This window comes from Lolium perenne, chromosome 4 (genome assembly GCF_019359855.2).
Source record: "Lolium perenne isolate Kyuss_39 chromosome 4, Kyuss_2.0, whole genome shotgun sequence".
Lineage (NCBI taxonomy): Eukaryota > Viridiplantae > Streptophyta > Magnoliopsida > Poales > Poaceae > Lolium > Lolium perenne.
This window is the reverse complement of record NC_067247.2, coordinates 85,214,202-85,227,921: the sequence shown is the minus strand read 5'-3', so window position 1 is coordinate 85,227,921 and position 13,720 is coordinate 85,214,202.

Here is a 13,720-nt window from a genome sequence, read left to right as displayed (position 1 = left end):
ATGCACACATTTGACACAAGTGTTTGCTTCTAAGATAGAAAGAAGTAGGTAAACTGACTCAACATAAAGTAAAAGAAAGACCCTTCGCAGAGGGAAGCATGGATTACTCATGTGCTAGAGCTTTTTATTTTGAAAACATGGAAACAATTTTGTCAACGGTAGTAATAATTCATATGTGTTATGCATAAAACCTCCTATAAGTTGCAAGCATCATGCATCGAATACCAATAGTGCCCGCACCTTGTCCTAATTAGCTCGAACTTCCATGGATTATCATTGCATTACATATGTTTCAACCAAGTGTCACAAAGGGGTACCTCTATGCCACTTGTACAAAGGTCCAAGGAGATAGATCGCATTTGATTTCTCAGTTTTGATAGATCTCAACTTGAGGACATCCATATCGGGTAAACATAGAAAACAGATAATGGACTCACCTTTAATGCTTTAAGCATTCAACAACAGATAATATTCTCATAAGAGATTGAGGATTAATGTCCAAGATGAAACTTCCACCATGATACATGGCTTTGGTTGGCGGCCTGATACGTCTCCAACGTATCGATAATTTCTTATGTTCCATGCTTGTTTTATGACAAAACCTAACTGTTTTATACATATTATGTGTCATATTTATGCATTTTTCGGAACTAACCTATTGACGAGATGCCGAAGGGCCAGTTGCTGTTTTCTGCTGTTTTTGGTTCCAGAAATCCTAGTAAGGAAATATTCTCGGAATCGGACGAAATCAATGCCCAGCATCCTATTTTTCCACGAAGCTTCCAGAACACCCGAGAGCCAGCAGAGGAGGGCCACAGGGCCACCAGATGACAGGGTGGCGCGGCCAGGGCCTGGGCCGCGCCCCCCTATTGTGTCACCGCCTCGTCAGCCCTCCGACTCCGCCTCTTAGCCTATTTAAGCCTCCCTGACCTAAATCTTCGAGACGGAAAAGCCACGGTACGAGAAACCTTCCAGAGCCGCCGCCATCGCGAAGCCAAGATCTGGGGGACAGGAGTCTCTGTTCCGGCACGCCGCCGGGACGGGGAAGTGCCCCGGAAGGCTTCTCCATCGACACCACCGCCATCTTCATCACCGCTGCTGTCTCCCATGAGGAGGGAGTAGTTCTCCATCGAGGCTAAGGGCTGTACCGGTAGCTATGTGGTTAAATCTCTCTCCTATGTACTTCAATACAATGATCTCATGAGCTGCCTTACATGATTGAGATTCATATGAGTTTTGTATCACTATTCATCTATGTGTTACTCTAGTGATGTTATTAAAGTACTCTATTCCTCCTTCATGGTGTAACGGTGACAGTGTGTGCATCGTGTAGTACTTGGCGTAGGCTATGATCATAATCTCTTGTAGGTTATGGAGTTAATTATTACTATGATAGTATTGATGTGATTTATTCCCCCTTCGTTGTGTGATGGTGACAGTGTGCATGCTATGTTAGTACTCGGTTTAAATTGCAAAGATCTATTATGCTCTAAAGGTTACTTAAATATGAATGTCGAATGTTGTGGAGCTTGTTAACTCCGGCAATGAGGTGCTCTTGTAGCCCTACACAACGAATGGTGTTCATTATCAAACAAGAGTATATGTAGCACAAAGGAAGAGAACTTATTTATTATGTGATCAATGTTGAGAGTGTCCACTAGTGAAAGTATGATCCCTAGGCCTTGTTTCCAAATACTGCAATCATCGCTTGTTTACTGTTTTACTGCATCTTTACTTCCTGCAATATTACTACCATCATCTGCACGCCAGCAAGCACTTTTCTGGCGCCATTACTACTGCTCATATTCATTCATACTACTTGTATTTCACTATCTCTTCACCAAACTAGTGCACCTATACATCTGACAAGTGTATTAGGTGTGTTGGGGACACAAGAGACTTCTTGTATCGTGATTGCAGGGTTGCTTGAGAGGGATATCTTTGTCCTCTTCCTCCCTGAGTTCGATAAACCTTGGGTGATCCACTTAAGGGAAACTTGCTGCTGTTCTACAAACCTCTGCTCTTGGAGGCCCAACACTGTCTACAAGAATAGAAGCACCCGTAGACATCAAGCACTTTTCTGGCGCCGTTGCCGGGGAGGAAAGGTAAAAGGCACTCATACTCCGGTCCCAGGTAACGAAGTACTTTTCTGTTGCCGTTGTGTGTGTGCTCGAAGCTATTTCCTTTAGATCCTGCAATTGCATCTTTTTGTTTCTTGTTTACACTAGTAAGGCATAATGGAAAACATCTGTGAGCTTTTTATACTATTTCCTGAGTCAAGACATGAATGGTTTAATGCGAAAATTTAAAAACCTATGGAACCTTATTTGCATGCTAGTAGTAATATTAGTATGAATGCTTTGAACACCATTGTTGATAATGATATAGAAAATTCTAAGCTTGGGGAGGTCGGTTTTGATGAAAATGATCTCTTTAGCCCTCCGGGTATTGAGGAGAAAGTTTATGTTGATTATGATATGCCTCCCATATATGATGATTATAATGATAGTGGTCTTTTGGTGCCGCCTACTATGGAGAGTAAATTTTATTATGATTATACTATACCTCCTACACTTTATGAGAATAATAATGATAGCTACTTTGTTGAATTTGCTCCCACTACAATTAACAAGAATGACTATGCTTATGTGGAGAGTAATAATTTTATGCATGAGACTCATGATAAGAATGTTTTGTTTGATAGTTATATTGTTGAGTTTGTTCATGATGCTACTGAAAATCTTTATGAGAGAGGAAAATATGGTTGTAGAAATTTTCATGTTACTAAAACACCTCTCTATATGCTGAAATTTTTGAAGTTACACTTGTTTTATCTTTCTATGCTTGTTGCATTATGCTTCATGAATTTGTTTATTTACAAGATTCCTTTCCATAGGAAGTGGGTTAGGCTTAAATGAGTTTGGAATTTGCTTTTGATGCTCTCTTTTGCTTCAACTCTTATTTCTCGCGAGTGCATCATTAAAACTGCTGAGCCCATCTTAATGGCTATAAAGAAAGAACTTCTTGGGAGATAACCCATGTCTTTATTTTACTACAGCAATTTTGTTTTATATTTGAGTCTTGGAAGTTGTTACTACTGTAGCAACCTCTCCTTATCTTTATTTTATTGCATTGTTGTGCCAAGTAAAGTCTTTGATAGTAAAGTCAATACTAGATTTGGATTACTGCGCAGAAACAGATTTCTTGCTGTCACGAATTTGGGCAGGGTTCTCTGTAGGTAACTCAGAAAAATCTGCCAATTTACGTGCGTGACCCTCAGATATGTACGCAACTTTCATTCAATTTGGGAATTTTCATCTGAGCAAGTCTCGTGCCTCAAAAAAAATCGTCTTTACGGACTGTTCTGTTTTGACAGATTCTGCCTTTTATTTCGCATTGCCTCTTTTGCTGTGGTGGATGGATTTCTTTGTTCCATTAACTTCCAGTAGCTTTGGGCAATGTCCAGAAGTGTTAAGAATGATTGTGTCACCTCTGAACATGTGACATTTTGATTATGCACTAACCCTCTAATGAGTTTGTTTTGAGTTTGTTGTGGAGGAAGTTTTCAAGGGTCAAGAGAGGAGGATGATACAATATGATCAAGAAGAGTGAAAAGTCTAAGCTTGGGGATGCCCCCGTGGATCATCCCTGCATATTTCAAGAAGACTCAAGCATCTAAGCTTGGGGATGCCCAAGGCATCCCCTTCTTCATCAACAACTTATCAGGTTTCTTCTCTTGAAACTATATTTTTATTCGGGTCACATCTTATGTACTTTACTTGGAGCGTCTGTGTGCTTTTATTTTTGTTTTGTTATTTTCATTCTCTGAATAAATACATGCTTGTGTGGGAGAGAGACACGCTCCACTGTTGCATATGAACACATGTGTTCTTAGCTTTATTCTTAATGTTCATGGTTCGTTCATTGTTATATGGTTGGAAACAGAAAATACCACATGTGGTAAATGGTATAATGTCTGGAATAATGTGATACTTGACAATTGTTGTGCTCATATAGATCATGTTTAAGCTCTTGCATCATGTACCTTGTACCCATTAATGAATAACTACATAGAGCTTGTTAAAATTTGGTTTGCATGATTAGTTTCTCTGAGTCTAGATATTTTCTGGTTAAGGTGTTTGAACAACAAGGAGACAATGTAAAGTCTTATAATACCTACAATATGTTCATATGTGAGCTTTGCTGCACCTTTTACACTTGAGTTTGCTTCAAACAACCTTGCTAGCCTAGCCTTGTATTGAGAGGAATTCTTCTCGTGCATCCAAATCCTTGAGCCAATAACCATACCATTTGTGTCCACCATACCTACCTACTACATGGTATTTCTCCGCCATTCCAAAGTACATTACTTGAGTGCTACCTTTAAAATTATATTCTTTGTCTTTGCAATATATAGCTCATGGGAAAAATAGCCTTAAAAACTATTGTGGTGAAGAATATGTACTTATGTGTCTTATTTCTTAATAAGTTGCTTGTTGAGCGGTAACCATGTTTCTGGGGACGCCATCAACTTTTACCTTTGTTGAATATCATGTGAGTTGCTATGCATGTTCGTCTTGTCTGAAGTAAGGGAGATTTTCATGATCAAATGGTTTGAGTATGCATAATGTTAGAGAAGAACATTGGGCCGCTAACTAAAGCCATGATTCATGGTGGAAGTTTCAGTTTGGACAATCAATCCTCAATCTCTTATGATAATTTTAATTGTTGTTGATAGCTTATGCATTAAAGAGGAGTCCATTATCTGTTGTCTATGTTGTCCCGGTATGGATGTCTAAGTTGAGAATAATCAAAAGCGAGAAATCCAATGCGAGCTTTCTCCTTAGACCTTTGTACAGGCGGCATAGAGGTACCCGTTTGTGACACTTGGTTGAAACATATTCTATGCAATGATAATCCATGTTAATCCAAGCTAATTAGGACAAGGTGCGAGCACTATTGGTATACTATGCATGAGACTTGCAACTTATAGGATATCTTATACATAACACATATGCTTTATTACTACCGTTGACAAAATTGTTTCTTGTTTTCAAAATGAAAAGCTCTAGCACAAATATAGTAATCCATGCTTCCCTCTGCGAAGGGCCATTCTTTTACTTATTGTTGAGTCAGTTTACCTATTCCTTCCATCTTAGAAGCAAACACTTGTGTCAACTGTGCATTGATTCTTACATGTTTACCTATTGCACTTGTTATATTGCTTTATGTTGACAACTATCCATGAGATATACATGTTACAAGTTGAAAGCAATTGCTGAAACTTAATCATCCTTTGTGTTGCTTCAATGCCTTTTACTTTGAATCTATTGCTTTATGAGTTAACTCTTATGCAAGACTTATAGATGCTTGTCTTGAAAGTACTATTCATGAAAAGTCTTTGCTATATGATTCAGTTGTTTAGTCATTATCTTTACTATCACTTCATTCACTTCATATGCTTTACAATAGTATTGATCAAGATTATGTTGGTAGCATGTCACTTCAGAAATTATCTTTGTTATCGTTTACCTACTCGAGGGCGAGTAGGAACTAAGCTTGGGGATGCTGATACGTCTCCAACGTATCGATAATTTCTTATGTTCCATGCTTGTTTTATGACAATACCTACATGTTTTATATACATTATATGTCATATTTATGCATTTTCCGGAACTAACCTATTGACGAGATGCCGAAGGGCCAGTTGCTGTTTTCTGCTGTTTTTGGTTTCAGAAATCCTAGTAAGGAAATATTCTCGGAATCGGACGAAATCAATGCCCAGCATCCTATTTTTCCACGAAGCTTCCAGAACACCCGAGAGCCAGCAGAGGAGGGCCACATGGCCACCAGATGATAGGGTGGCGCCCCCCTATTGTGTCACCGCCTCGTCAGCCCTCCGACTCCGCCTCTTCGCCTATTTAAGCCTCCCTGACCTAAATCTTTGAGACGGAAAAGCCACGGTACGAGAAACCTTCCAGAGCCGCCGCCATCGCGAAGCCAAGATCTGGGGGACAGGAGTCTCTGTTCCGGCACGCCACCGGGATGGGGAAGTGCCCCCGGAAGGCTTCTCCATCAACACCACCACCATCTTCATCACCGCTGCTGTCTCCCATGAGGAGGGAGTAGTTCTCCATCAAGGCTAAGGGCTGTACCGGTAGCTATGTGGTTAAATCTCTCTCCTATGTACTTCAATACAATGATCTCATGAGCTGCCTTACATGATTGAGATTCATATGAGTTTTGTATCACTATTCATCTATGTGTTACTCTAGTGATGTTATTAAAGTACTCTATTCCTCCTTCATGGTGTAACGGTGACAGTGTGTGCATCGTGTAGTACTTGGCGTAGGCTATGATCATAATCTCTTGTAGGTTATGGAGTTAATTATTACTATGATAGTATTGATGTGATTTATTCCCCCTTCGTAGTGTGATGGTGACAGTGTCCATGCTATGTTAGTACTCGGTTTAAATTGCAAAGATCTATTATGCTCTAAAGTTTACTTAAATATGAATGTCGAATGTTGTGGAGCTTGTTAACTCCGGCATTGAGGTGCTCTTGTAGCCCTACACAACGAATGGTGTTCATTATCAAACAAGAGTATATGTAGCACAAAGGAAGAGAACTTATTTATTATGTGATCAATGTTGAGAGTGTCCACTAGTGAAAGTATGATCCCTAGGCCTTGTTTCCAAATACTGCAATCATCGCTTGTTTACTGTTTTACTGCATCTTTACTTCCTGCAATATTACTACCATCATCTGCACGCCAGCAAACACTTTTTCAAGGCTGCGTTACTATCGCTTCATATTCATTCATACTACTTGTATTTCACTATCTCTTCGCCGAACTAGTGCACCTATACATCTGACAAGTGTATTAGGTGTGTTGGGGACACAAGAGACTTCTTGTATCGTGATTGCAGGGTTGCTTGAGAGGGATATCTTTGTCCTCTTCCTCCCTGAGTTCGATAAACCTTGGGTGATCCACTTAAGGGAAACTTGCTGCTGTTCTACAAACCTCTGCTCTTGGAGGCCCAACACTGTCTACAAGAATAGAAGCACCCGTAGACATCACGGCCCAATGTTCTTCTCTAACAATATGCATACTCAAACCATTTAATCATGAGAAATCTCCCTTACTTCAGACAAGACGAACATGCATAGCAACTCACATGATATTCAACAAAGGTGTAACAGGTTGATGGCATCCCCAGAAACATGGTTACTGCTCAACAAGCAACTTATAAGAACTAAAATACATAAGCGTCATATTCATTACCACAATAGTTTTTAGGCTACTTTCCCATGAGCTATGTATTGCAAAGACAAGGAATTGATTTTTTAAAGGTAGCACGCAAGCAATTTACTTTGGAATGGCAGAAAAATACCACATAGTAGGTAGTTATGGTGGACACAAATGGCATAGGTTTTGGCTCAAGGTTTTGGATGCACGAGAAGTATTCCCTCTCAGTACAAGGCTTAGGATAGCATGGTTGTTTGAAGCAAACACAAGTATAAACCGGTACAGCAAAACTTACATAAGAACATATTGCAAGCATTATAAGACTCTATACTGTCTTCCTTGCTGTTCAAACACTTTTACCAGAAAATATCTAGACTTTAGAGAGACCAATCATGCAAACCAAATTTCAACAAGCTCTACAGTAGTTCTCCACTAATAGATTTAAACTACATGATGCAAGAGCTTAAACATGATCTACTTGAGAGCTCAAAACAATTGCCAAGTATCAAATTATTCAAGACAATATACCAATTACCACATGAAGCATTTTCTGTTTCTAAGAAAATAACAATAAGTGCTGCGGCTTTCAGCTTCGCCATGAACATTAAAAGTAAAACTAAGAACACCAGTGTTCATATGAAAAAGCGGAGCGTGTCTCTCTCCCAAACAAGGTATGATCCAATTTTATTCAGATAACTAAGATAACAAAACGAAAATAAAAGCACACAGACGCTCCAAGTAAAGCACATAAGATGTGACGGAATAAAAATATAGTTTCACTAGAGGTGACCTGATAAGTTGTTGATGAACAAGGGGATGCCTTGGGCATCCCCAAGCTTAGATGCTCGAGTCTTTTTGAAATACGCAGGGATGAACCACGGGGGCATCCCCAAGCTTAGACTTTTCACTCTTCTTGATCATATCATATCATCCTCCTCTCTTGACCCTTGAAAACATCCTTCACACCAAACTCAAAACAATCCCATTAGAGGGTTAGTGCATAATCAAAAATTCACATGTTCAGTGAGGAAACAATCATTCTTAACACTTATGTACATTACCCAAGGCTACTGAAAGTTAATTGATCAAAGAAATCCACTCAACACAGTAAAAGAGGCAATGCGAAAAAAAAGCAGAATCTGTCAAAACAGAACAGTCCGTAAAGACGAATTTTTTCGAGGCACTTAACAGGCTCAGATGAAAATGCTCAAATTGCACGAAATTTGCGTACATATCTGAGGATCACGCATGAATTTTTTCAGCATTTTACGAGTTTCCTACAGAGAGATCAACTCAAATTCGTGACAGGTAAAAATCTGTTTCTGCGCAGGAATCCAAATCTAGTATCAACTTTTCTATCAAAGACTTTACTTGGCACAACAATGCAATAAAATAAAGATACAAAGGTATTGCTACAGTAGTAACAAGCACCTTGACTCAACAAAACAGTAGCAAAATAAAAACATGGGTTATTTCCCAAGAAGTGGTTTCTTTATAGCCATTAAGATGGGCTCAGTAATTTTAATGATGCTCTCGCAAGAAATAAGAGTTGAAGCAAAAGAGAGCATCAAAAGCAAATAAGAAACACTTTTAAGTCTAACCCACTTCCTATGAAAAGGAATCTTGTAAACAAACAAGTTATGTAAGCATAATGCAACAAGCATAGAAAGGCAACACAAGCGCAACTTCAAGATTCTCAACATAAAGAGGGGAAACTTAATATTATTAAGATGCATATAACCACGTTTCCCTCTCTCATAATAACTTTCAGTAGCATCATGAACAAACTCAACAATATAACTATCACATAAAGCATTCTTATTAACATGCATAAAAGTATCATCACTCTCCACATAAGCATAATCAATTTTATTAGTAATAGTGGGAGTAAAACTATCACAACCATCATTGTAATTATCATAAATTGCAGGCATGGTATAATCATAATAAACTTTATCCTCCATAGTAGGTGGCACCAAAATACCACTATCATTATAATCATCATAAATGGGAGGCAAAGTATCATCAATGAAAAAAATTTCCTCAAAACTTGTGGGACTAAAAATATCATGCTCCTTAAAACCAGCTTCCCCAAGCTTAGAATTTTCCATAGCATTAGCAACAATGGTGTTCAAATCATTCATACTAATAACATTGCCATTAGCATGCATATAAAGTTCCATAGGTTTTTTAATTTTCTCTTCAAACACATCATGTCCTAATTCAAGATAAAGTTCATAAAGATCTCTAATTTTGTTGTTGTTTTCCATTAAGCCTAACTAGTGAAAATAAAAACAAGAGACAAAAAGATAAAATTGCAGAATCTAAAGGAGATACCTTCGAGCACTCACACACCGGCAACAGTGCTAGGAAATAGCTTAGTAGTCGGAGGATGTGAATACCTTTTACCTTACCTCCCCGGCAACGGCGCCAGAAAATAGCTTGATGTCTACGCATGCTTCTATTCCTCTGTAGATGTTGTTGGGCCTCCAAGAGCAGAGGTTTGTAGAACAGCAGCAAGTTTCCCTTAAGTGAATCACCCAAGGTTTATCGAACTCAGGGAGGTAGAGGTCAGAGATATCCCTCTCAAGAAACCCTGCAATTAAGATACAAGAAGTCTCTTGTGTCCCCAACACACCTAATACACTTGTCAGATGTATAGGTGCACTAGTTCGGTGAAGAGATAGTGAAATACAAGTAATATGGATGATTATAAGTAGTAATTACAATCTGAAATAAAAATGGCAGCAAGCGAACATGTAGCAGAACTTGTTGGAAACGGTGTTTCAATGCTTAGAAACAAGGCCTAGGGATCATACTTTCACTAGTGGACACTCTCAACAATGATCACATAACTGAATAAATAAATGCTACTCTTAAACACTCTCTTGTTGGATAACAAACATCATTCATTGTGTAGGGCTACAAGAGCACCCTCAAGCCGGAGTAAACAAGCTCCACAACTTCATAAAGGAATCACACACGATGCGCACACTGTCACCATCACACCGTGGAGAGTGAATCCGGAGTTCATATTAAAGTAACCTCTAGAGTGCATAATAGACCATTGCAATTTAGACCGAGTACTAACATAGCATAGACACTGTCAACAATAGCTATGAAAGGGGGAATAGATCACATCAATACTATCATAGTAATAGTTAATTTCATAATCTTCAAGAGATTACAATCATAACCTACGCCAAGTACTACATGATGCACACACTGTCAACTTTACATCATGGAGGAGGAATAGACTACTTTAATAACATCACTAGAGTACCACATAGATTAATAGTGATACAAAGCTCATGATCACATAAAGATCACACCATGGGAGAGAGAGATGAACCACATAGCTACCGGTAAAGCCCTCAGCCTCGGGGGAGAACTACTCCCTCCTCATCATGGGAGACAACAACGGCGATGAAGATGGCAGTGGTGTCGATGGAAATGACTCCGGGGGCAATTCCCCGTCCCGGCGGTGTGGTGACCCAACATACCACTGCATGGTGTAGTATGCAAGTCTGATATAATACCAATGAAACACCGTTCCACTAGTATTATATCGCTCAGAGTGGTACAACAGAAACATATGCGGGTCCAAGGCATGTCTATAGAATTACACACAGACTCTGTTACATAAGATCATCACAGCCTCCTACTTTACAATGAGGTAAAACTGCAAATAAACTCCAGAAGAACGACTCGTAGTCTAATCCTAACACGAACTCTATTTGCAGAGTATTTAACTAGCTATAGAGGCTATGAATAGATTCTAGCTAAATAGGAGCTAAGTTTAGGAAGCTAGTTCCTTTCTATTGCTAATCTAGGTTTCCTCCTTGTTGTATGTGATATCTGACTCTTCTGACAGATCATGTCCCTTGAAGTAGTTGTGGACTCCTCGGCCTTCGAGTTGCATTGTAGATCCTCCTTCGATGCCTCCATATCTAAGCAGGGGATTTAAGAGTGGGATGAGTACGAGCGTACTCAACAAGTTCATTATAGGAAAGAGGTGTTTAATGCACTAGCTACGACATTAGACCAGAAAGTCTAATACCAATGCAGGTTTTCATAATCATTTCTTCAAAAGGTTGCTTTTATTCAGAAGAACTATGTTCGTCAGCCTTCACCGGTTTACTAGAACTTCATGGAGTTCCTTTCCGGCCGTGTTCGCAGTTCCATATCCCGGAACAGGGAGTGCCAGGTCACGATTCATTACACTCTGCAGAGGTGTGTTGCTTTACCCATAAGAGATCTTAACCTTGGTGCCAACCGAGCCGCGTGCTCGTCCACACTTCCTTTGGTGTGAGGCCCGGTATAAGGTCCTAGTCAATCATGTTCATCCGCTACCTCGAACACCCACCCTTTGTTGCATACCCCGACCCTGGGTCCTCGTCGGTCCCATTATTCCCACTCACGGGTGGACCCCGACCACGACAACAGTTTGGGACTCGTTAACCAAACTCCTTCGCCGGTAGCTGCAACCCTACATAGACCGCAATACCGTGGGGAACTTAAGGCTTCCCCAGCCTACCGCTTGCTCCTCGGGCGACAAGTGTCTACGGACGATGCCGTGGGGACTTAAGGCTTCCCCAGCCTACCGCTTGCCCCCAACAGATACAATGGTCTACGGTAAAGCGCGTCCGTTGATGAACGAGAGGTGGAAACACTTTTGACTACTCCATCCCACTCCAGATTTTGGGGCTTCCCCAATCGACGGCGATAGCCGGGGTCCGAGCGCGTTAGGGTTTCGGTTTGGGAAGGAATTGGGGCGAAGAGAGGGAAAATGGAGGTTCTCTATGCCTTTTATAGGTGCTCCGGCTTGTGCTGGCGGTCAGCAACGACGGTGACGACCGCGGGACGTGGCTCTGGCCATCGCGGTGGCGAGCTCCCGCGCGTCCAGGACGAAGACGAAGGCGAGGACGTCTCCTTCGTGTTTATCCTCGCAAAGAGGTACTTGGGCCGTGATGGGTTGTGCTGGGCTGTGGTTGCTGGGCTGGTTTTGGGCGCCGGCTTGGGCCAGTGTTAGGCCACTCCACGGGCTGCACGGCCAGGTAAGCTCCTACTCTATTTTTCCTCTTTTTGTTTTTTCTATTTTCTGTTTTCTATTTTCTATTTGAATCTGATTTGGATTCAAATTTTATTTGCAGGTTTCTTGTTATGATAATTGAATTAAGGTGTAGTGCAAGGACTATTACACCATTCTTTATTTGAAACAAATATTTTATATGGGATTATAATGCATAGTTGTGGCTTGTTCATAATAGCAAATATGCATGGGTTTCAATTCTCATTTTAATTTCCGTTTCCTTGTGGAAAAACTATTCTGTTAAAGTTGTTGGAAATTGATGATCTCTTCATAACAGAAATATTACCAAGTCTTGGTAATTCTCTTAATCACATAGTTAGCTCTATGATTTGAGAATGTTGTCATTTGCCTATTATTTTATGTGCCCATTTAATTAATAAAGAGTTGAGTCTTAGGTTAAATCTATTCCGTGTTTGCTACTAGTATTGTATTAATTCTATCTTGAATGCCCTAGGGTGAACATTATTCTCAGCATAGTTTGGTTTTGATCTATGAGGATAAGTGGTTGATCACACATATGGTTTTAATTATAGTATTTAGCACTAGGCTAATCTTAGGTTCAATAATTGAAGCCTCAGATTTAGTTTGTGAGCAATTCTAAGGTTCTAATGATATTCACCTAATGGCATATGGTTTGGAACTCAAATGTGAACTAGGTTTATGGTTATGATCACCCAAGTGATGCACCAACTAGGGTTTAGTCTTCCCTATCTATGATAAGGTGGTTACTTGCTTAATAGTTGGGGTTCTCCTTTAGTTACTAAGGACTTGAGAATTAGTTTTGTCTTCTCCCAATTAACTTCTATTACTATTCTCAATTTATCATTAAAGTAACTACATTGGTTATAGTTCTTTTTATAGTTAACTTTGGTCATATGGATGGATAGTTTCTCACCATATTGAGTATGGAGTTTTACTCTAAGGTTTTCCTAGGTTCTTTAATTTATGAAGCATAGATATGGTAGGATTCTACTTATGATCACCAACTGGTTCACAAGTAAAGATTGGAATATAATTCTAGGGTTGCTTACTAGTTACCTCCCTATGATTTCATGTGGTGACTGATATCTACTTATCCTATTAGGATTTAACTTATCTACACCTACCTTAAGAGCATGATCATGGATTATGCATGATCAACTTGTTCTAAATATCTCTACCTCAAGTTCTTAGGGTTCATGATCATCACTCAATTTATAATGATCAAGGTTTGGCTTCCTAAGGTATCTCTCATTAAATTGGTTTCTCACTTCCATGATGAAGCATTATCTTGACCAACTAAGGTATAATCCTTCTATTATATTTTCTTAGGTGGACATGGCTATGGTTGCCTCTATAGTTAATATCCCAGGAGAATGCCTGAGATATCCACTTAGAG